This window comes from Hydra vulgaris, chromosome 09 (genome assembly GCF_038396675.1).
Source record: "Hydra vulgaris chromosome 09, alternate assembly HydraT2T_AEP".
NCBI classification, from domain to species: Eukaryota; Metazoa; Cnidaria; class Hydrozoa; order Anthoathecata; family Hydridae; genus Hydra; species Hydra vulgaris.
This window is the reverse complement of record NC_088928.1, coordinates 8688481-8713331: the sequence shown is the minus strand read 5'-3', so window position 1 is coordinate 8713331 and position 24851 is coordinate 8688481. Positions and strand designations below refer to the sequence as shown.

General features: G+C 27.2%; 1 protein-coding gene and 2 long non-coding RNA genes across 11 annotated transcripts in view; 1 reads left to right on the top strand and 2 right to left on the bottom strand.

Moving 5' to 3' along the window:
• Positions 1 to 9713, bottom strand: part of LOC100206464 (endoribonuclease Dicer) — a 75938-nt gene extending 66225 nt beyond the window's left edge. For all 3 annotated transcript variants that reach the window (XM_065804655.1, XM_065804658.1, XM_065804657.1), the window contains exon 1: positions 9526 to 9713. The gene's annotated coding sequence lies outside the window, so the exon portion shown is untranslated. The remainder of the gene's footprint in view (positions 1 to 9525) is intronic.
• A 158-nt stretch (positions 9714 to 9871) lies between these two features.
• On the top strand, positions 9872 to 12270 carry LOC136085002 (uncharacterized). 2 transcript variants are annotated; one of them, XR_010640992.1, is made up of 4 exons: positions 9872 to 9946; positions 10058 to 10178; positions 10274 to 10354; positions 10527 to 10653. It is a non-coding gene; the product is annotated as an uncharacterized LOC136085002 (long non-coding RNA). The 2 variants fall into 2 exon arrangements; XR_010640991.1 differs by having other exon boundaries at positions 10274 to 12270.
• Positions 12271 to 16682: 4412 nt separating this feature from the next.
• Positions 16683 to 20810, bottom strand: LOC136084539 (uncharacterized). Of its 6 annotated transcripts, XR_010640616.1 has the most exons (7): positions 20498 to 20810; positions 19775 to 19881; positions 19174 to 19231; positions 18959 to 19088; positions 17455 to 18361; positions 17098 to 17151; positions 16683 to 17012 (listed from the first exon to the last, which is right to left on the bottom strand). It is a non-coding gene; the product is annotated as an uncharacterized LOC136084539 (long non-coding RNA). The 6 variants fall into 6 exon arrangements; XR_010640615.1 differs by having other exon boundaries at positions 19775 to 20809; XR_010640617.1 differs by lacking the exon at positions 19775 to 19881 and having other exon boundaries at positions 20498 to 20808.
• Between the last annotated feature and the right edge of the window lie 4041 nt (positions 20811 to 24851).

Below are 24851 nucleotides of genomic sequence, written 5' to 3'. Positions count from 1 at the left end.
CTAACAAATTTGCAGATTGGGTGTAACATAGGTGGCATTTTTTTGAACCTTTTGTCATATGCTGATGATATGGTACTATTTGCACCGTCTTGGTTTGCATTGCAAAAATTGCTAAATGCATCAAATGTTGAAGCCACTGCCATTAATTTTTGTTCCATTTCGTTATAATTAAATGTTATAAATTGCAGTTCGTATAGGTTTGTTGATTTAAATTAACTTTACAATAATAAAATGGTTTAGATGAAATTTTTTGTAAATTAATTCAATCCAGAAAGATTAAGTATTTATTTTAATATGGAAGTAATTAAAGAGGTTTAAGAAAGAATCGGCTTCAATATTTGTTTGCTTTTCTGCTTAGATGACAACAGTATTATTGAAGAAAGTAAGTTAAAAAGCATTTTTACTTTTTAAAAAGGAAAAGAATTACTTTTTAATATTTCTTTTTTTTTTGAAGTAGGTTTAAAATTTCAGGTTTTTAAAATCTTATATATTATATATAATCTTAAATATTTTTAATTACTTAAAAAATATATCTATGTTAAATTACACCAGGTTGTAGAAAATAGTTATAGTTTAATGATAAGGTTGTAGACTGTTAAAGCAGATTAAATAGATCAAAGATCTATTTAATCTATTTAATAACCTAGTACCAAAGTGAAAATTTACTATCAGTTGTTTGTTTGTTTTTCTGTTTAGTTGACAACAATGAAGAGAGGCTGTAAGTTTAAAAGGATATTTTTTTTTTTTTTTATAAAGTAACTAAAATGTTTTTCAAAATTTTGTTGTTGACTTTAAAGTAAAACAGTAGGTTTTTAAAATTTTATACATTAAGCCCAAGAACTTAGGTCCTATTTAAAATTATATCGCCAATAATAAAGAGAAGAAATTTAAAATTCCCATTAAGACAGCTTTTTATTATTTTACATCAAGTTAGTTTAATTAAGATTTATTTTCTTTAATTGATCAAGAGAGAGCTAATATCGGTATTAGTTACATTAGTTAATTGAATTTATTTTTAAAAAGTTAAGTAGATAATTTAACGTCTATACATTTAAGTGCTTTTATTGTTTAGACACAGAATTGAAGACTGAAATAAGTTAGTGTATAATAAGAAATAAAATTAGATATTTGTTAATAGGAATTTGTTTATTTGTACTGTAACTGGAATTTTAAAACTTCAAGTACTTAAGCTTTTTTTTCTTTTAGGAGAGTTGGAAAAAAAACTGAGTATAAATTATATGATTAGTATAGTTAAATAAATGAAGCATTTATATCTGTACACTCAAAAGTCCAAGTCAGTTGTGACATTTTAGAAATTGTCCAGGAGAGAGTAAATAGTAAAATAATTAGTCTTCATTGGCTTATTCTGGATGTTTAATTTGTGTTATTTTTTTCGTGTTTTATTTAATTTATCTTGAGGCACATGAAATATAATTTTGACAAAAATAAAAAATTAAATAAAAAAAGTAAAAAGTCATTTCTGGACTACAGACGTTTTTCCTTTGAACATTGTGGGGACACCAGACCCTTTATTTTGACCAAACTTTGTTTCACATTGTTGTTGGAAAACAGTCTTTATACCTATGTAGATATTGAAAAAACTAAAAAGGTCTCATACATAACTCATTTTCAAAAAAAACTGGATAACCATGGATAATTTGTCTTCTGAGGTACAGATATTAAAATTTAAAGTTTATTTTAGTTTATAGTTTGGGTTTAGTTTATAGTTAATTTTAGTTTAGTTTTTGTTAGTTTTAGCTTCAGTTATCTTTTTTCTTACTTTAGACAACTTCATGGAAGAAATGAGGGGAATAGGTAAAAAAAATTATAGTTATATATTTATTTATATGTAAATATTATTCTATCAATTATTCTGAGGTATATTTTTTGTCTTTAGTGCCTGGTAGAAGCATAACTGGTAGGGCTGTATTTTAAATTTTATTTATTTTTTATGGAGAAATATGTGCAATAGGTGAAAGAATTATTTAATATAAATATGATATTTTTAAACTGTTTGCATTTTACTTATACTTTTATTAAAATCAAATTTTTCACAAGTTTAACCCTTTTTAATTTACTTTTTTTTTATTACTATTATTTTTAGCATCCTCTTCATCCTGTGAAAATGGTGAGATTATGCTTTATATTTTGATTAAAAAAAATTGTAAATATTTTTAAATTTTATTATATCCTTCTATTTGTAATTTTAGAGTTGTTAACATTTGAGAAATATGAAAGATATTGCTCCCAACACCAAGGGCCTTTCTCGGAGAGGTCCTTCAATAAGTGGCAAAGTAATGGCGGTATGGATGAGCCATCCTTTAAATGGAGGGCTCATCCATACCGGGGTGTTGGGAGACACCGAAAAAAAAACAGCAACCAAAAGGTTGTAAATGTCTTCTATCAGTGAAGATATTTATAACTTCCAAAAGTTATAAATAAAGCAACCAAAAGGTTGTAAATGTCTTCTATCAGTGAAGATGTTTATAACTTTTGTTGCCGCTTTTTTTTCAGTGATTTTTTTTTTTTATAATTTTGTAATTTTTTTTTATAATATATTGTCGTATATTTGCTTTGTTTTTGTCTTTTTTAATTAAAATTTCATTTGTTTTTCACCAATTAAACTTAAATATAGTTAAATTGATTCATTACCCATAACCGTAATATGATGCTACATTCTATTTGTTAAAAATAATTAATTGGTAGTTTAATTTATTGAAATCACTGCTTTAAAAATTTACTCTAAGCCAAGACTATTCAGCTATATAAACAAAAATGTAAAGTTGTATCAAACAAATTTCCTCTATTTACATTAGCCGGTTGTGAACTTGTTTTTGTTCAAAATTTAATTGCCTGAAAATAATTTATCTGATGATGCTGACATCAATAGAGAGATTAAATGTCTGTATACACGTACAAATATTCTCAACAGACGATTTAAGAGATGCTTAATAAGGGTAAAAATACAGTTATTTAAGGCGTGCCTCTGTTTGTACGATGCTGCTCTGTGGCTTAACTATAGTGTAAATACTTTTTCAAATCTACAATCTTGTTACAAGAAATGTGCTAAAATATTTTTAGCTATGACAGTACTCAAGTGCCAAAAATATATTTATGGAGCTGGGCCTGCCTACTCTCGATACTTTACTGATTAACTGCAGACATAGTTTTAAAAATCAGCTTGTCGCCTGGACCAGCATAGGCATTACAAATGTAGCATTTCTACAGCATAGGCATTACAAATCTCTGCAGAGTAGGACTATCGCAATCCTACTGTTGTAGCAATTAGTCAATTACACGCTATGTGATAAGACATCATATTTTTTTCTAAATTCTTCAACTGTTTTGATGTTACTAAGTCATTCGGTAAATTGTTCCAATGTGGCACTATCCTGAGGCTAAAGTTTTCTCAATAACTGTAATTACTAAACTCTCTATACTCTTTGTGTGCTTCTCTCTAATATTAGAAGATGGACCATTTAGAGTTGAAGCAAAAGTTTTCGAGTTTGGATGACACAAGTTGACTTTGTTTAAGTTGGTTTTTATTTTAAAACATTGGATAAGGTTACCTCTAATTTTTTTGGATTCGAGACTTTCTAGCCTTAAGCTAAATAAACGTTCTTCATATGATTTTTGCTTGAGAGCTGGTACAAGCTCTGTAGCTCTATGCTGAACTTTTTCAAGTGTTTTGATTTCATTTTTTAAATGTGGATTCCAGACTGGTGCACAAAATTCTAATTCAGGTCTCACATAAGTTTTATATAGTTTAGTAAATGAGTCATTTGACCAGAATTTAAATGTTTGCTTTAGTGTACCTAGTTTTGAGTAAGCTTTATTGGTTATTGTTGTGATGTAGTTTTTCCAATTCAGATTATTACTTATATTAATACCTTGGTCCCGTTCCTGTTTTGTTTCATTTAATTTGATGATTATTGCATCGTGGGTTGTTATGTTATACATAATGGGGCAGCTTGATTTATTTGGTTAATTAACGTTTTTGATTTGGTACAGTAAACCTTCATAATTTAACACTTTTCGTAATTTAATTTCATGCTCCAATTATTTGTCCATTAAACTATTTTATTGAGATCATCTTGTAATATTTCATTATCTTTCTGGTTTTTGATTACAGCAATTAACTTACTGTCATCTGCAAATAGCTTGCAGGTATTGTGAATTAGTTCAGAATGTCGGTAATAAATAGGTTAAATAGAAGTGGCAATAAAACTTTGTCTTGCGGTACACCACTTAATACTGGAAGCCATTCAGATACTTCATTATTAATTACAACCCTTTGTTGTCTGTTCGAGAGAAAGCTGTGTAGCCAATCCAAAAATATATTGTCGAAACCATAAGTTTTTATTTTAGCAATTAGTATTTATGATCTACTGTGTCGAATGCTTTAGCAAAGTCAAGGTAAACCACTAAAGCATAAAACCCACTATTTAAAGCGTTGGTAACTACATCTATTGGTTCAAGTAAACTTGTGATTACTGATTTACCTGTAGTGAAGCCATGTTGCTCTTTAGCTATTAAGTTGTGTAAATTTAAGTAACTCGTTATGTCATCTTTTATTATTTTTTGCATTACTTTACTAATACTGATAATGATGAGATCCGATATTTTGTTGGATCATTTTTCTTCCCTTTTTTTGGAATAGGTGTGATGTTTATTTATTTCCATAGTTGTGGTGTAGTTTCAGTGTTGTATGTTTTGATAAACAGTAAATTAAGTGGCAGGCTAAGAGCAGAACTGCATTTTTTTAGAATATAGGGAGAAATATCGTCAATTCCAGCTTCTTTGTTTTTATCTAATAAATCAAGTTTTTTCTTAACATTAAATGGTGAGAATAGAACAGATGGATTTAAAGTATATTTTTTCATTGTTCTTAAAGATAAGCTTTCTATTAAATCATTTTCTTGATCAGTTGATTTGTTGAATGATTCGTAAAATTGTTTATTTAGACAATTGGCTATGTTTACATTTGTTGTTAAATTTATGTCGTCAGCATTGATTAATGAGATAATTTTTTTTTTATATGATTTTTGATTATTATATTATTTGTATAATAATTTTGGGTTAAATTTGCATTTGTTTATTATTGACTTTTCATGTTTAATTTGGGCATTTTTTACTAATTTTTTCAATTCTCTTTATTTCTATTGTAATCAGTTGAAAGTTGTTTTTTATGGTCAGATGATTTTGAAGCAGATTTCATAAGAAAATATAATTTATTTTTGATTAGCTGCCTTTTTGATATCATTGTTGTGCCATTTGATTTAATTTTATTACTATAGATACAGATTTTTGGTATATGAATATCTATTAGATTTTTATAAGTTTTTATTAGAATGTTTATCATTTCGTTTATGAATAGTTTAAACCGGTTGATGCTTTGAATGCTATATTTAGATTAGAACAGTTATCTTTTTGGTACATTTTGATTATTTTTTGATTTTTTTGTATGGTGTGTGATTCATTTAGTTAAAAGTCCCAGGTCAGAGTTGATTTTTTTGACTGAGATATTGAATCATTAACGTTAATTGTATAGATCTTGTTCGGGTCATTTGTAATTACTAGATCAATGATGTTATTGTTTAGAGTTGGTTCTAGTACTGATTGTACTAAGAAATTTGAACTGAGAGTGTCTAGAAAGTCTATACTGGATTGACGTGTACAGTTTGATCCTCCATTAATGTCCCATAATATGGCTGAATAATTGAAATTGCCTGCTATTAAGAGACTTGAGAAACGTTTTGAGCTAACTAGTTGGGCAGCTGATGTAATTGAATAGTTAATTGCATTATTTACTTGGTGTTCTGAGTGTGGTGGTCTGTAGATGCAACCGATAAGGATGGATTCTGCTTTAGTTTTAATTTCACACCAGATAGATTCAATTATAGAACTGTTTAATTGTTGATAATTTATTTCTAGTGATTGAATGTCTTTTCTTATGTAAATCATCGCACCTCCACCTTTTTTACTAATTCGGTTTTTATTATAATGAGTGTAGTTAGATAGGAAGATAACAGATTTTTCATCAAACCAGGATTCAGTTATGCATATAATATGTGGTTGGTTTTCTTGACTCAGCATTAATTGAAATTCATCCCATTTGGTATTTAGTGAAGTTGCAGTTGAATAGAAGCAATTTAATTTTTTTAATGTTTCAATATCTGAATTAAATGAGTATGGTTTAGATAGTTTTGATTTAAATTTTTTTAAGTTCGCCTGAACGGATCCCCTAATAATATTTTTTTCCGTTGTGTTCATTGTAACGTTGCCTCCCATTACCTCCAAGAACTTCATGAGTACGAGCTGCATTTCTGTGCTTCTGATTTTTCTTAATTCATTGTCAAATAGTCGTTCATTTTCAGTTTTGTCCTTGTTAATGTAAACATTTTTGAAGATGTCAATTTCTTTTAATTTTTTTGAATTATTAATTACTAACTTTTGAGTGACTATGCTGTCAAGTTCTAATAATATCAGTTCTGGACGTCTTTCTGATCCTTTATTTTTTTTTGTTAAACGTATTATTCTTTTTGTATTATTTAATGAAAGGTTGGCATTTATCGCTTTTAGCATTGCTTCAACTTATTGTTTATCATTTTCTAAGATTGTATTTTTGTCTTCATTGAGTGATTCAATAATACCGCTGACAATAATATTTTTTTCAATTTTCTTTTTGGTATTGAATTCATTGGTAATTTTAGCAATCATTACAAATTCAGTTTCTTTTGGTTTTGGTATACTTTGCTTTGTTGCTTCTGCGTATGAGAATATTGTTGGATTGTCTGCAGTGGAAATCAACACTCTTTTTGCTTTAAGTTTATAAATTTCGAGACATTTCGCTTCATTTTCAAGATATGTATACATATATATATCTTGATTCATTTATATATATATATATATATATATATATATATATATATATATATATATATATATATATATATATATATATATATATATATATATATATATATATATATATATATATATATATATATATATATATATATAATATATATATTTCGGTGGCCATACAAATTACTTTTTTTTTAAATGCTTGCTCCTATCCCCTAAATATGTTCTGCAAATAAAATTAATACTGAATTTAAAAAATTTGGAACAAAAACTGGTATTAGGGTTGCCCAAGACCCTTCTATATCAGACAGATCCTTAATATTATTGATAAAAATATTTCTTTAAAAGTTTATCATGTTGGGTTGTAACAGTAGCAAAATTGTATAAAAATTTTCAAAATATTAGTCATTTTGTTTACAAATTATTATTGTAGACTTTATTGCATAATGACTATAGTTTTTCAACATGAAATAAAATACCTTTTTTATGGTTTTTTTAAAACAATATTTATTTTGAAAACTTTTAAAAACATAACTTTTTTGGAAACTTTTACATCAACTGACTTGGGAGATGTATGTAGTAAATAAATACAATTAGGGATGTTAATATGATAGAATACAATTTACCCCAATTTTGTATAACTTTTTATTTGCAACATATAAAACTTATTTATTAAAAGTCTTTTTTTTTGAGGGGTTGAATTTAGTTTTCTAGAACTTTGCATATTAACATTTTATGTGTGTTTTTTTATGTGTAGACATTTTGCGTGAAACATTAGTAATGTTCTTAACAGTTTTTTATATTGGTTGACTTTGACCACAATGATTTTAAACAACTGATTATATGAAATGTTTGCTATGATTAGAGGAGGGTGGGTGGAGGTAAATTCAATGCTTCAGCTTATCAAAGACAAGTATCTATAAGCTTGAAAATTTAATTTGTTGGGACGACAAAGTGATCTGATTGTGTCTTAGCTTAAAGAATTTATCTTTAATGTACCAATTATATTTTTAGCTGCTTGCTTTTTTTTGTTTATGTAAAAAAATTTACACACAAAAAATTATTTACTGGTGGCATAAGCATGCATATCTATATCAAACAACATCTAAAAAGACTGGTGAGGAAAACTGTTTGCGGCTGATATCCATTTAAATATCTAAAAAGTCTCTGTGAATTATTTGCTACTAATGATAAAGTTTAAAAACACTGTTCTGGCCATTGGTTAGTATAAATAGATATAGCAATTAAAGTATGTATTATATTGAATAATTGAACAATTTTAATAGAAAAACCCTTTCTGATATATAGATGCAATTGAAAAACATCTGCCTTGGTTAGTTTGTAAAGGATATTCAAACATACTACTTATATAACTTTTTTTTGTTTACATTTTATACCATCAAAACTTTCATGAAAAGCAACATAACTACAGAAAAAAATTAAAAAGAAAACCTATGCAAAGTACTTTATCAGAATAATTATTATTCCAAACTATTCCAAAATATAAAATATTTTTCAGAAAATAGCTTTAAATCGAAATAAAATTTGGGAACATCACAACTATTTTCATATTTAATGGTATTACAATTAATTACTATAAACAACTTTTAGGATACATTCATATACAAAATACTTCTGTTCTATTAATCTAAAGCTTTAGATCAAATAAATGCTTTTTCATAAGCTAGAGACAACTGGTTTTGGGAGAGAAAAATGTAATACATTTTAACCTCAAAATATTTTTCTATATTATACCAACTTAAATACTTAAAAAGAATATTTTTCAAAATTGATTATAATAACTGAATCATTATATTTAGTAAAGTATAGAAGACATGCTGCTCTAGACTTTTCCCTAGGCATACCCTTTATATTTCTTAAAATATTATACATCATTTTAAATTGAACATTACTAATACTATTGGTAATATACAATTTAAAATACTGTATAACAAACAATTTATAAACAATTTTTTTTGTATTGCACAGCTATAAATTAAAAGAACATTTTGAAATGAATTTAAAAAATAAAAAGTATTTTGCATTCTTTGTCGTGTATTCTAAAAGTTGTGTATAGTAAATAATTGTAATACCAGTATATTAGTACATAAACTACTAGTATATTAGTATTACAAATTTGTAATACTAATATAGTAGAAATGTCATTACTAGTATGCTAGTATCACAAATTTTAGTAGCTGTGCTAAAATTTTCATTAATGTTATTCTAAAGCCTAGGTTTTCACTGTTTATGCTGTAGACTCATTTCAAAGTCTACTGAATAAACATAACAATAAACTAGTTTTAAAAATGACTGTTTCCATCATCAAGGAGCAAGTTGTAGCTTAGCTTGTTTAGCATGTTACATATTGCACGATACAAATAGGCTACAATATATTTAATGTTTTAAACTAAAAGGAGTGATCCTTTCGAAATTTCCCCATAGGATCGCCTTAGTTCCTTATATCTGTGTATACTTGATAACAGAGCATTCATTATAAATTTTTTTTTTCCAGCAATTACTGCTGTTAAATGCAATAATGAAATCAAAAGTTAACTCTATGTAGATATGACATGTTATATACATATTTTAGTTAGGTATTTTGTATTAAAATTTATATTAAACAAAAATTGCCAAAAAATTTAAAAAAGAACAAACCTTGTTTTGATTTTTGTTCGAATATATTTAATTATTTCTTAATACCAAAAACTAAAGTTTTAGAAAAAAGTCGACTTAAGCATGAATTTAATGCTAATAATAAAAAAATTTTTGAAGAAATTTTTTTTTCTTATTAGAAATTTATTAAGTTTCATCTGAGATATATATTAGGTACTGAGATATGTATCAAATACTGATTTGACTAATGGTTTTTAATAATTTAAGTCCATCTAAATTATTCAAGATTTTAGTGATTGCTTTAAGAATGAAATTCACGACTAAAGTGTTTTATTTTTCCAAGAATTTTTTTTTCTGAGAAATATTCGTTGTGTAAACTTTTAGAGTTACGATGGAGTGCATCAACTTAAATGTTTTTACGATGGAGTACATGAATCAAGATCAAAATCAAAACAACGAATAGGTTAGATCACATTATTAATAAACACTTGTATTTATTAATATTTAATTAACATATTTAATTGCAATTTATTCACATTGAATTAACATTTAATCGCAATTTATTCACATTTAGTTAACATATTTAATCGCAAACTATTATTTTAAAAGCGTACCAAAGGATTATTGGAAAATTTTGGCAAAAACGTGTATGTAAAAGCTTTATCTAAATACTACATCAAATAAAACTTAACAAGGTAGGAAGATCCTGTGCTTATGGATGTAAAATTGGTTATGATAATAATACTGTTCTAAAATTTTTTTTAAAAAAATATTTTTTTTTTCTTTGTAGATGAAGTTAAGGACATCCTTGTGAAATACGCGATTTTCAAAAGCTTTAAAAAAACGAAAAGTTAAACTTTTCTTTTGCCAGGTTCCAAATAAAATACTTTAAATTTTCTCAACAAATCTGAATAAATTAGCTCCTCTTAAATTATATTGCACTTGTAAAATTATATTGCACATGTAAAAATATAAGTAAGTTTGAAACTTTTGAATATTTTAAGTTGCATGAGATGTTATTTAAAACGCTCATATTTGTCTAGTTCGCTCAACGAGGGACAAGTTTTAACTTGACTGACACTTTCCGATATTCGTGTTTGTAACCTATGCTAAAATTAGAAAAGAGTGGCATGTCAAAAAGTTATTTATTATAAAAATATTTTGACTTTTACGATTGTTTTCTGTTGTTATATGAATAATTTGGTTATAAACTAACTTTAAATAGTTTATTTGAAACATTATTAGATTACACACATTACAATTCGATAGTATAATTCTAATTCTATAATTTAATGAAAAAAGCAACATGTGTCATTATAAACCAAGCTAGCGAAAAATATTCTTAGTAAGGAACTTTAACAAAAAATGTTAGAGTCAAGTCTGCAAACTAAAACATTTTCACTTGAAGTTTATTTTTTTTTTCTCGGATATCTATTTTAATATTTACTATAAACAGTGTCTCAAAAAATTATCCGACTAAACATTTTTTTAAATATTTTTCCTAAAAAAAGTGCTGTATTTTCGTAAATTTTTTGGTAAACTCAAAATATATGAAAATTAAAGAACATGTTTTTAAATAGATTTTATTTATTTTAATGAAAATATGAATCACGAAGTTTCAGTCTTAAAATAAAGGAACTTAGGTCGTTTTTTTATTGTCAAAAAAATATTCGACCAAACACATTATTTGTTTCATAATAAATTATTATGTAACAAAACAATTATTTGAATACTTTGTTGGGCCTCCCTTTGCTTGGATTACAGCTTCTAGACGTCTAGACATTGACTCGACTAAAGATTTTGTTTCTTGTGGTTGAATCTTTTCCCATGCTTCTTCAATAGCCACTTTGAGGTTATCTTTTTTGGAAAATAGGCGATCTCCGATTTTTCGGTATAAAATTTCCCACAATGTTCAATGGGATTAAGGTCCAATGATTGTGCGGCCTATTTCAAGACCTCAACATTATTTTCAGCAAACCACTCCTTGGTTTTAGTGGCACTATGCTTGGGATCGTTATCTTGCTGAAATATGAAATTAGATCCTAGCCGAAGTTTTCGAGCAGATTACTTCAAATTTTGCTTTAATATGTTTCTGTATTGCACCTGATCCATTATAGTCTCAATAAATTGGAGTTTTCCGACATCCTTCCAAGCCATTGAACCCCATACCATCGCGTTACCACCACCATACTTGACAGCTCCTCTCACGCAGCTTAATTTGTAGGCTTCTCTGGCTTTACTCCAAACTTTTTGGGCTCCATCAGATGATTTTAAGTTGAATTTCGATTCATCGCTCCACAGGATCTTTTTCTTGAAACTTAACGGCAAGTTTTTGAACTTCTTAGCAAACTCCAATCTTCTTTTCATGTGTTTCTTTACTCAAATATGGTTTATTACGCACAAGTCATCCTTGAAATCCCTGGTCTTGGATACGATTTCTGATTGTCTGATGGGATAATTCGATTCCATAATTTTCTTCAGCTTGCTCAACCAGTTTTCTGCACGTAATTCTATCTGTAGTATTAATCTATTTTACCATTTACTAAAACCTATTTAAAAAGACTTTAAATAACAAGTATATTAATGGTTGGTTTGGAACAGACCTACCATGACTCGTATTTTGGATCACTGATTTTTGGAATTACATTTTTTAGATTAAAAATCGAATGACATATTTTTAAGATAAAGATGTAAAAAAAATTTACTATATTTGTATTTTGTTAATTTATATGTAAATGTATAAAAGTATTTGTTTTTTCAAAAAATATATATATTTATATAAGTAAATGCTTTTGTTTTGCATTATATTATTTTGGTAAAAGGTCTTGTATTAAATCTTGATAACTTTTAAATTAAATAACTCTTCTCACCTACCGATTATACGTGTGGGGAAGAAGGGGGTGCATTTTTATAAAAAACTTTAAATTTCAAAAAACACTAAGAGAAATATCATGCTATGTTTTTTAAACCATTTATTTTTTACCGTTTATAACAAATTATTGAAATAAAGTGACAATATAAAGAATAAATATAAAAATGATAGGTGTGGAACTGTCCACACCTATCATTTTTATATCGTCTTTTCATAATTATAAATAAAAAATAACTAAAACGAATTTATCCTTTTTGAATGACCACAAACAATGATTATATCACAATGCAAATAGTTTTTTTTTCTTTTCTACACTCATCTATCAGATCGTTACGTACAAGGCTTTGTTTTTGGTTATTTCACGTTAATCTCACGTGAAACTTATTGCATAGTTACAAATGAAAAGGGCCCGATGATAAAAGTTAATTGAATGTATAATAAATAGTGACGAAATAAATTACAAAAAAAAAAATAATAATAATAATTCACAGACCTAATCATTTATCGAAAATATGTCGTAGTCAACAAAATATCAAACAGACGCAATAATATTTTAAAGTTGCCTTAACTACACCGAGTGTTTTATGGTTGCGAACAGCTAGTTTTTTGTTATTTTCAATATCATATCGACAATTATTATTTTTAAATAGATGTAAAATGCGTACCAGATATGAACCATATCACTCAAAAAATTTATTTTGTTCTAATGCGACGGCGAGTTAAATGTTCAAATCTACAAGAAAAGATAAAAAAACCATCCTTAAGTACATCGAGTATATATAAACTTAAATAAAAAAAATTTTAAATTTCGTTACACTGAGGTGTCTACAGAAGATATATAAGTGCGTGCGTGTCTTTTTCTTGGCAAACTTACATATTACTGTATCAAAGTCTATATGTTTTGCAATGTCAAACTCAATACTTAGCCTAGCCAGGTTGTTAAGGCGATTCTGACTCATGGTAGACCTAAGATAACTTTTAATTAGTTTAAGCTTGTTTAAGCTCCTTTCCGCTAATGTTACTGCTGCTGGTGCTGTAAGAAATATCCTCGAACTGACACCAAGATTTGGAGATATACTTTCTAGTATGCATTTTGCCAAAGCATTTAATATTTCCAGTGCACCCAAATGTTTTGTCCCGAAATGGAGTTTGTGAACCATTGTTATGTGTTTCATTTCTTTCACAAAGTCTTCTCTGACGTTATCTTTAAAATATTTTTTCCACAAAATTAGCTGCTTCATGTAACAATTCCTCCCCTGACATTTTTTGATAGTTACAAAGAAAGCTGAAGGTTTCAAAAATCTGTTTGGCGGTGCTAAAACGATCTGTAAGTCTTCCAATAACATTATCAAATGCTATATAAAATATTTGCCTCACCTTTATTTTTTGTTCTAATTTAACAAAAATGGCAGTGAAACAATTATTAAATCTACTTTATTTCTTATCATCTTCTACTACATTTAACAAATTTATAAATTGGTATGTTTAATTAGTAACAAATGGAAAAAAAATTAAAAATATTCAATTTTTGGAGAAAACAGAATTAGTCTTATTTACGTTATATACAAGAGAAAATATTTTGTTTTTACGCTCATTTAATATTTAATATTGCTTCCTGAACTTTTAATGACTTTAAATATGCGGTTTGACATACTAGTCACAAGATTTTGGATAGTTTTTATAAATATTTCATTCCATGCTTCTCTGATACAAGTTTTTAGCTCCAATGTGGATTCAAATTGCTTACCATTTTAATAAACCTTTCTATAAAGTTTTTCCCACAGTTTTTCAATTGGGTTTAGATCTAGACTGCGGGCCATTTAATTCTGTGACTGAGGGCCATTCAATTACTTGACTGCGGGCCATTCAATTGCGTGAATTTTTTTTTTTCTAAACCATGCATTTGTAAGATTTGAATTATGTATAGCAGTATTGTCTTGTTTAAAAGTGAATTTTTCACCCATCAATTCTTCACCATGTTCAAACAAACTAATTTCTAATGAGTCAATGTAGTCCCGTGAGTTCGTTTTAATTGAAATCCATGCCAGTGGAAGTTTCCCAGCAAAGGAGAAAACCCCCATACCATAACAGTTCCGCCACCAAAGTTACAACTCATCCGAGTTTCTTCCTCTTTCGAAGATTGTGCCAGTAATGTTGATTGCCATCAGCACCATCTAGATTGAACATTTTTCATCACTTCTGAGAACTTGATAACACTCTTCCTGCCAAGAAAAATGTTCTTTTGCAAAATGTAATCTAGCTTCTTTATGAAAACAGTAAGTTTTGGTTTTGGTTTACACATTTTCCAAACTGTGTTTGGATCTTTATGTAAGATTTGTCTCACAAATTGAACAATTACAGGTAATTGCAAATTAGCACGAATTCGAGATGCAGTCGTATGCTGAGCAGCAGCACGACATACATTAGCTCGTCTAGTATAATTATCAATTTTACTTTTGCCCCACTTTCCTTATAAGCTCCATAATTAACGCCCATCTTGAAGTAGTTATTAACAACTTTTGGAGATCTTTTAATTTGTTTGGCAATTTCCCCATTGATAAGCCTATATCTTTGCATGCTTTAATTACAGCTATTTCTTCATTAAACACTTACCACGTCCCACTTCAAATTCAGGTATCAAATGTTAAAAACTTTATGAGCTTACTGATTTCACAGTCTTTGTTTAACTTACAAGTAATAATAAAAAATTAACTCACAAATGCGCATCACCAGATCAAAATATACAAGTAAACTAAAAATAATTATTGATGAGGCTAATTCTATTTGTTACCGCAATATATCAAGCGCTATACATTTTATGGTTTTATCAAATGTACCGTAATTTAACTATGCTATATTATAATCTAAAAAGTTGTTGTTTGCAACAATATGTTATATATTATTATATAACAATATTATATATGTGTGGATACAAAATATGACACTGCACAAATTTGTTTACTGATTTACAAAAACTGGATTGTCCCTTTTTCCGTAGAATATTGTCCATTCAATTTTTTGCCTATTTAAATTTTATACGAAATAATTTATTTAATGACGCATTTAATAACAAATATAAAAAAATATTTAATTTAATTAGAGTAATTTGGCAAATTTCGTGCAGCATCGAATTTCCGGCAAATAACAGCCTTTGACATCAAAAAAATCAGTGCCTTTAATTTTATAACATTTCTGTTTTACGTTTAAATTATTAAAATCCTTTTCCATTCAGTTACCGTTAATGTCACGTCGGTAGTCCTATTATTTATATATAAAAAAGATGTTTTAAATCACTATAAAACGGTTTTCCGCATTAAATAAAAAAACTTAAATCTTACAACACCTATCTTTTAAACCTTTTTTATTTGTTTAATTTTTGCTTCAGGTGTCCCAACATGTCACAGAGCATTGAAGAAGAACATTTTTCTAGGAAGTTCACGCCTCCTTTCTTACCGATGACGCAAAATATATTCAGAGCTCTCTTTGAATCCTGGATTTCTTGCTTCTAAAGCAAGCGCTCTACTCACTGCGCCACCGCAGCTCTTAACTTAACTGCGCAACAATGGAGTACGGCACTTATATTGTTAGTGTATATATTTTTACTTCAAGGTTGCAAACCTGCTTTGAAAGAAGAGAATGAAACAGGAGTAAAAGATTTACATGTAATTTATTACATGTAAATTTACATGTAAGATATTACATGTAATATGTAGTTATTAACTAGTTGGTAGTAGGTGCTGACAAGTTAAAATTACCTATTCTTTTAAAAATTGTGTTTGCTTAAAAGGCATTTGGAACTTGCAAGGAGAATATTGGAAAATTTGGACCACCAGTGCGGAAACATTTTTTGTGCTCAAATCAGGCAATGGTTTGCTGACCTTGAGAATAATTTCTTCAAAAGACCGAAAATAAATGCTTCAGATTTTCTACTTCAAGAAATTTCAAGTAGAACTTTTAATTTGGACAAAGTGGCGTTTCAATTAGCAGGGCATTAGAAAGGCTGAAAGTAAATACATTATTTAAACAATAAGTTTAAATGTTTATCGCATCCCAGCAGGCACAGCGACGTGACAAAAACGTGAATTTAACGTTATTTTGGCCCGTGACATTTAGGTGACTTTTTGGTCCCCACGAAATGACCAATTCACGTGATTTATGGACGTGTTTTTCACGTTACTTTTGGCACGTGATATTTAGGTAACTTTTTGGTCCCCATGAACTGTCTAAAAGACGTGCTTTTTACGTTAATTTTGGCACGTAATATTTAAGTAATAATTATGCTTTGTAAAAACGAAGTGTTTGGATTCGTGTAAAGAAAAAAAACTCATCGTCGAGGAAATATTTAATACGTATTAAATTACATGGTTTTATTAGTCAGTATATAAGTTCTTGACATAAACATTTTGAATTTGTAATAAAAGCTGCATTTTTGTTAAAATATCCTCCTTAAATCCAATAAGTAATAAGTACTAAGTCATAGATCTGCAAATTACGAAGAGCACGCTTCGTTCCACAAAGAACGCACTTCAAACTTAATCTAACGAATTAGTCGATATATTCTCCCATAAAAGCACGCTTCAAACGTAATCTAACGAATCAGTCGATATTTTCTCCTATAAGAGTACGCATCAAACTTTATCTAATGAATCAGATTTAGCTGAAAAGAAACGAATAAAATCTTAAATAATAATATGATTATTTAATAATTATCTTAAATCACAAACTTTTAAAACAAATCTTACTTGGTAAGTTGCCAACCATTTTGGCAACAAGATTTTCTAGTTGTATTCTTTTATCTAAATCATTAAATAATTTTAAGAAAACAATACTACATACAATGTAGAAAAATAAAAAAAGTCATTTGCCTTCTAATTTTATACTCTTATTGCTAAAAAATAAATAAGGATTTAATAAAAAAAGACATAAAAAAAAAGTCGACAAATAAATAAAAAAAGAAGTAAAAAATAAAAAATACAAGTCTAAAAAAAAATTTTGTTTATCTATATATATTTATATCTAATATCTGTCTATAGATAAATATATATCTATATATAAAGTTAATAACTTATGCGCGTGATTAGAAAAAGACCTGTACTTACCTTATGTGATAACATCTGATTAAATAACTTGTTTTCTTTGTTTTCCATCTTCTTATATTTGCACTTGTTTCTGCATTAACTTGTTCATACATTAACTCACTAGATGCAAAGGTGAAAGCCTATAAAATTGTTTTAATTGAGTAATCTACAAAGTTATGAACATTAAATGTAATTTTAGAATACAAACAGAAAAATTATAACAATTTTTAAAAATGTAATAGTTACCACATAACCACACATCATTATAGTGGGGATTTTATATCATGATTTTCCTACCCATGGTGAGATTTTCACCTTGAGGCTCCTTTTGCTGTGGAAACATTCACCACGGTTAAGGAGCCTCATCTACCCCTAATTATATATAATATATTAAGTATAAAACTAAAAGTATGTATAATAAGGTATTGTCAAATTAGGTCACCAATAAATACCTGAAAAGTATTTTCAGTGCTGAAAATTCAACTCAGAATCAAGTTGCATTCTCCAACAAGATACGAACTAAATTTAATTCTTGCTACACAGTGCATTCACAAAAGAAGACGAAGAGAGGGAAAAGTGAATTTTCTCAAACTTTAAAAGTTAAAAGGTTATTGTGTCTTACTACAGAATGATATTCCTAGGCAATAACATAACAATACCATTGGATCTTCCTAGTCAATAATATTTTATACAGAACTTATCATTTGTCATGTAGTTTAATAAATTTAATATTAAATAAGTTATAATAACTTATTTATTATTAAATTAATTACATCGACAAATTTGACAGTCTAAAATATTATATAATAGGGTAGAAAAAAAAGTATACCTTGTATTAAGGTTTGATCTTTTGCATGTTGCAATATGAGAATTATCTGCCATAACGTTACACAATTTTGAACTAAGCTTTGTAATATATTTATTAAACCTAAATTGATAAAACTTAGATATAAAATAATATAATATGTTTAGATAAAATATTATATATGTGACATTTTATTTTTGTTAAAAATGCATTGCGATGTTATAAGGTATCTTATACCCTGATACTTTTTTATTATTATAAAACTACAATGCAAAATAATTATATTATTATAAAAGTATAATAAAAAGTAATTGCAATAATGAATATATAAACTACATATTTCATATAATCATTATATTTAAAAAATTTGGAAAATTGTTTGCGGAAAATATCCTGAAAAAATTCAGAATATTTTCCCCCTAATTTTTCCCTTAATTTTGCATTCAGCCAAGTTGATGACAATAATGTATACTTTAACTTGCATGTATGGAAAACTTTTTGGATATTTGGAAAAAGATAAATTTCAGAAAAATATCCGGTATTCCGGGAATATCCCCAAAAAATAATCCCTGAAACTAAATTATAAAAAAATAGTAAATAAAATAAGGAGTATCGTTCCAAGTTTCTAATCATAGGTTTTTATTAAGAATAAAAAAAGTTCCAAAATACACTATATTTTGGCAACGTAACTTTCATGCTTCAATTAAGTAAAACTATAACCTGGTTGAGGTCACCTAAAATATACATGATTGAAACGTGAAGAAGGAAACTGGGTAAGAGCATGCATCAAACTTTATCTAATGAATAAGTCAATATTTGCTCCAATAATAGCTAGCGACACCAAATTTAGCTAAAAAGAAACAAATAAAAACTTAAATAATAATATGATTATTAAATAATTATCTTAAATCAAATATTTTTAAAACAAGTCTTACATGGTGAGTCGCCAACTGTTTAGGCACCAAAATTTTCTGGTGTTGCTATTTCTTTGATCTAAATCATGAAACAATTTTTAAAAAAGCAATGCTATATTTGAGAGAAACTTGCTTTACATATTGGAAGGTTGTCAACATTGAAAGATAAGTATAATGCAGTTTCAAGTACAATAGCATCATAATCATCTTTTTGTGGGGAAAACATTGAACAAATCCGTGTTAATAACCTGTTTTATATTGTACATAATAACAATAGTAATAAAAGTCATATAATATATACAATAATAATTTCATAAATACAATTCAAATATATATTAATCATATAATATTTAAATGATATAAAAAAATGAAATAAATAAGTATTAACCTTTTTTAACAAGTAAAGCACAAGATCAAGATGTCATATATTACAAAAAGATAAAGTATATAATAATAATATATACATATATCCAGTGATGGGCACAAACTTTTTTATTATAGTTTAACTAAACTACTAACTAAAACTAAAAAAAAGTAGTTAAACTTTTAGTTACAAACTTTTTATAAAAAGTAGTTAACTTAAACTAATTAGAAATAGTTAACTAAAATTCAACTTTTTAACCTTTTTTTTTTCAACTCAAGAAAATTTGTTGATGAATTTATGTTTCCGCTAACCGTTTTATTGATACAGACCAAGCGGAAATGATGTTGAAAAGTCCAGTTCATGCACTAAATAAATAAATACATAAAAATAGTAATAACAGAATCCTTGGAGTCCTTGGTCAGGTGAGTGGTGCATAGAAATAGAACGATTTATTTGGCGATATATAAAAAATTTAGTTAATAAAAATTTAGTTAAACTTTTTCAACTAAACTAGGAAAAAAGTTAGTTAAACTAAAAGTTTAACTTAAATAAAAAAATTTAGTTTAACTATTGCATTTAACTAAAAAAAAGTAGTTTAACTAAAAGTTAACTAAAAAATTAGTTAACTATGCCAATCACTGCATATATCAATAATAAATAACATAACACATTTGTTTATTGATATTACCTTGGATAAATTCTTTAACGTTGTTAATAAAAACAAAATAATAGAAGAAAATCTATTTTTGGTTTTTATCTAATCGACTCTTGAGCAATAATGTATGCAGAAGTTCTACAGACATTATTATTGCTCAAGAATCAAGAATGCGTTCTGCTAGAACTTATAATTTGTCCATGTAGCTTACTTAATTTGATATTAAATTCGTTATAACATAACTTATTTTGTACTAAATTAAGTAAGCAAAATGGACAAATTCGCCAGTCTAAAATATTATATCATAAAGTAGAAAAACAGCATACCTTGTATTTGAGTTTAATCTTATTTGTGTGGCAAATAGGGACGCTTGGTACTAATTTATTTAACTTAATTTGATGTAATTTGGATATTAGATATTACAACTTAAAATATATTGGACTATTTAGTTCTGTTTTAAATGCATTGCGTTATAAGATATTATATAGACCAATTTTTTTTTTTTAATTATGATTAAACTACAATAAAAATTAATTATATCATCATAACAGTAAAATAATTATAACTAATATAATGAATACAAAGACTATACTATAAAAAAATAAATAATATAATAAAAAATATTATTTCATATTTCTTATCACAGGTTTTTATTAAGAATAAAAATAGTTCCGTAAGACGCGATATTTTGGCACGTAACTGTCATGTAACTTTCACGTAAAATAGTAACCTGGACGAAGTCACCTAAAATACACGTGATTGAGAAACGTCAATAAAACGTTGCGTGCCTACTGGGATAGCCCCTGACACAAAAAAACAAAGAACGGTTGTTGGCTTTGTATCTGGAGAGGGTAATTATTAAAAAGCTCTGGTTATATCTCCAGGGACACAGCCTTGTTACACTATTGATTGTGTGAACCCTTATAACTATGTTCTTGGTAGATTCCTTAACGGGTGGGTTTCAAGCGGCTTTTTTTACATAGTTGACTAATGACTTCTACCCATTGGTAAGTTAATATGTTACTTTTCATATAACTGTTTTTATGGACAGCCATACAACGCATATAAATATCAGTGTCAGTGAGTTCTGTCAAAACAATGGGGTTATTTTGCATTGTTTTCCTGCTCATGCTAGCCATTTGATGCAGCTCTTGGATGTTTTAATTTATGGGCCGCTCAAAACAACTTGGAACGAAGCTTTGTAAGATTTTAGCAATCAATTTACTTAAATGACTATTACCAAAGTAAAGTTTTTTCAGTGTTTTCATTGCTTAAAAAATGTCAAATGTAGATCGGAAAATGCTGTGTTAAGATTTAGGAAATGTGGGTTTATTCCATTTAATCCAGACAGGCTTGAGTATTCCATGCTTATTTTTTTTAATTTTAATTTTTTTTTCAAGTGCTCCAAGAAAAACCAACGGTCATATGGCAGAGCACCACGGAATAACATTTGACTAAGTTAACACCTTCTATCTTATCAATGGCACAAAATATACCTAGAGCTCGCTTTGAACCTTGGATTTTCAGCTTCTTAAGCAAGCTCATTAACAGCTGCGTCACGGCCACTTAATTTGCAACAACATAGCTGTATTTATTCCCTTAGTTACATTCCTCTGTATCCTCAACTTAAATATTTACTTTTTTGAGGTGCTTGAAAAAAATGGAGTCATTATTACCTGAAAATGTCCTGATAACATATCAAAGATGATAAGAAAAGGGTTATATCATTGAGAGTGATGCGACGACAAGTCGGGAATGGAGCATGTATAGGTGGATGCACATTAATTCGAATAAAAACAATATATCCACACCTAAACCATTGCTCAATTTTGACCCAGTTGTTTTAACACAACGTGCAACTTCAATAAAAGCTATAAATACTACAAAAATACAAACATGCGACAGTTATGTTTCAGATATGTATATTAATATTCAAAAAAACATCGGTCTAACCGGTAAAGTCTATTATCTCAACAACAACAAAATCTCATAATCTTATCCATAGAGAATAAATTTGTACTGAGTATAATGACTCTGTGCATACTGAATTAAATTCAACCACTCCAGCACCACCCAGCTTCATTAAATGCATTTAAAACTATAAAAACTAACTGAAAATTTCAAAAAATGTTATCATAAGCAAAAAAAATCCAAGTAGGCTTGTTAAGATATCATCATGCAGTCAGTGGAATCAATTTTTTTTAAACTCTAGATGATCAAAAAAAAGAAGCAAAATGATGAGAAGGAAAAAAAAGGAAGAAAAGAAGCTTGTCAACGGCTTCTCTCAAGAGAAGTGAAGTCTCAGAAATCTAACTCTGATAATTATTTAATAGAAAGTAAATCAATTGCGTAATTTTTATTTTATTGTTTTATAAATTTTAATTGTTTTCAGAATAATAATCGGTAAGTGACGATTCTTTAAAGTCTTTTATCACCCTAATTAGTTTTTAAAAGTCTTTAAAGTTGAAAATGCCTAATTAATGGAACCCTTAATGCCAATATAATGGGGCCCTTAAAATTGTTTAAAATTCCTAAACCGGCTCCAATTCAAAGGTAGATATTTATTCACTAAAAATAATTTACACAGAAGTATATGAATTACCTAATCTTCTTGAATAAAATATGCTAAATTTAACACATTACAAAATACACAAAACTAGGTTTTAATTTGTCAACTTGCACGATATTGTGCAAATCGTCACAAAAAAAATTAAACAAAAAAAAATTTAGAGCAAACAAATAAAGGAAATATAAAGGTATTTATTTGTTTTCCAAATTGTTATTATTTTGTAGATAAAATATTTGGCTGCTTGAATTGACATCCGTATTTACCTGGAAGCCGTTAATTCAGATTCCATGAAGTTTGCGGCAAATGTTCACCAAACGGTTCGAAATTCGCCAACTTACCTAACAACTTTACTAAAATGAGGAGTTAGTGAAGGCGGAGAAAAAACCTCACATAAATTATTAGTTTTAATTAACAAGTTAAATAGACGTCAAGTAAGCTTATTAACAAGCACAGTTCAATAAATTTATAAATACAAAAAAACGATTCAATAAATTGTATAGCCGTTCGATTAAAATTATATATATATATATAGATATATGTGTATATATATATATATATATATATATATATATAAATATATATATATATATATATATATATATATATATATATATATATATATATATATATATATATATATATATATATATATATATATATATATATATATATATATATATATATATATATATATAAAAAGAGAGAGAGAGAGAGATTTTAAAAAGTTTATGAAAAAATTTATTTCATATACAAACAAACCCACCCTTATAGTACATTATACACATATTTAAATAAGTCGTTTTTGATTACATGACAAACAAACAAACAAAAAAAGAAACCAAAAAATTATATAAAAACTTTAAGTAAAAAAAAGTATTTGTTATTTCATAGCAAGTAAGTTGATATATAGTTCAATAATTTAAAATATAAACTTAACAAATAAAATTAAAGTTTTTTTCTTATAAATAAAAAAAGTTTTAAAAAAAGATTTAAAAAAAGTTATAACAAAATTTATTTCATATACTAATAAACACGCTTTTGTTATACATTTTGTAACAGTTCGATTAAATAACATCAATAACATGCATAACCAGAGCTTCATAAAACCAAATTAAATAAAAACAAAATTAAGCTATGATTATTTAATTAAATTCTAAATCTTTTTATGAGCTTATAGCTTTCTATGTATACTGGAATTTTTTAAAGTTTCTTTAATTTTTCAAATCCTATCAACTTTTAATAAAAAAATTTTTTGAATATAATTTTTCAAAAATATTTCAGCAAGTTAAGATTTAAAATCTATTAAAATTAACGAAATTAAAACTTATAACTTATTAATTTTGTGAGACCTTCCTATATATTTGAATCGTACCCTAAAGCACGTTTACAAACAGCTGCTTTAGCTATTTTCTTATTCTGACCGCATGTTTTCATTTTTATACCGCTATTTATGCCGAATTTGACTGTGCAAAAGGCTACTTCTCCGGTTGTAAAACTAAAAAAGAGTGTTGAACCGTACCCATAACAACAACAACCGTAAAGTATTTAATTGTACCATTTAAACACCTCAGTAAACTTTAAATTTGAACAAATTTTATTTGAAAAAAAAAAAAGGTAAATAAATTTATTTTATGTTTACTTTTAGGATACTTTTCAAAAAGATCAACAGCTGGATGCCGCGGTAATTCGATCATATATTTATCTAATCATTTTAACAAAATCAACTTTTCTTAACCAACACGAGTAAAATTTAAACAATGCTAGTAAAATATTCATACCAATAACAGGTTTTAACAGAGGATAGTAGATCTTCCTTATAGTAACTAAATCTAATCCACTATCCAAAAATATTGCACCAGCAACAGGTTCAAACAAATACCCTAATACTTTTGAAGCTTGGTAACCTTCTTCACTTTCAGTTGGACAAATAACAAATGGGCTCTTTCAGAAATAAAACATTGAGAAAAAAGAAATTTTGAAAACATTTTAGAAAAAAGTAGCAGAAAACATAAAAAGACTTTAAAAACGAAAGTTGTAGTAAAAAAAATTAATAGTAAAAAAATTGATTCAAAATGTACCTCAAAATATTCATATTTTATTCCCTGATCATC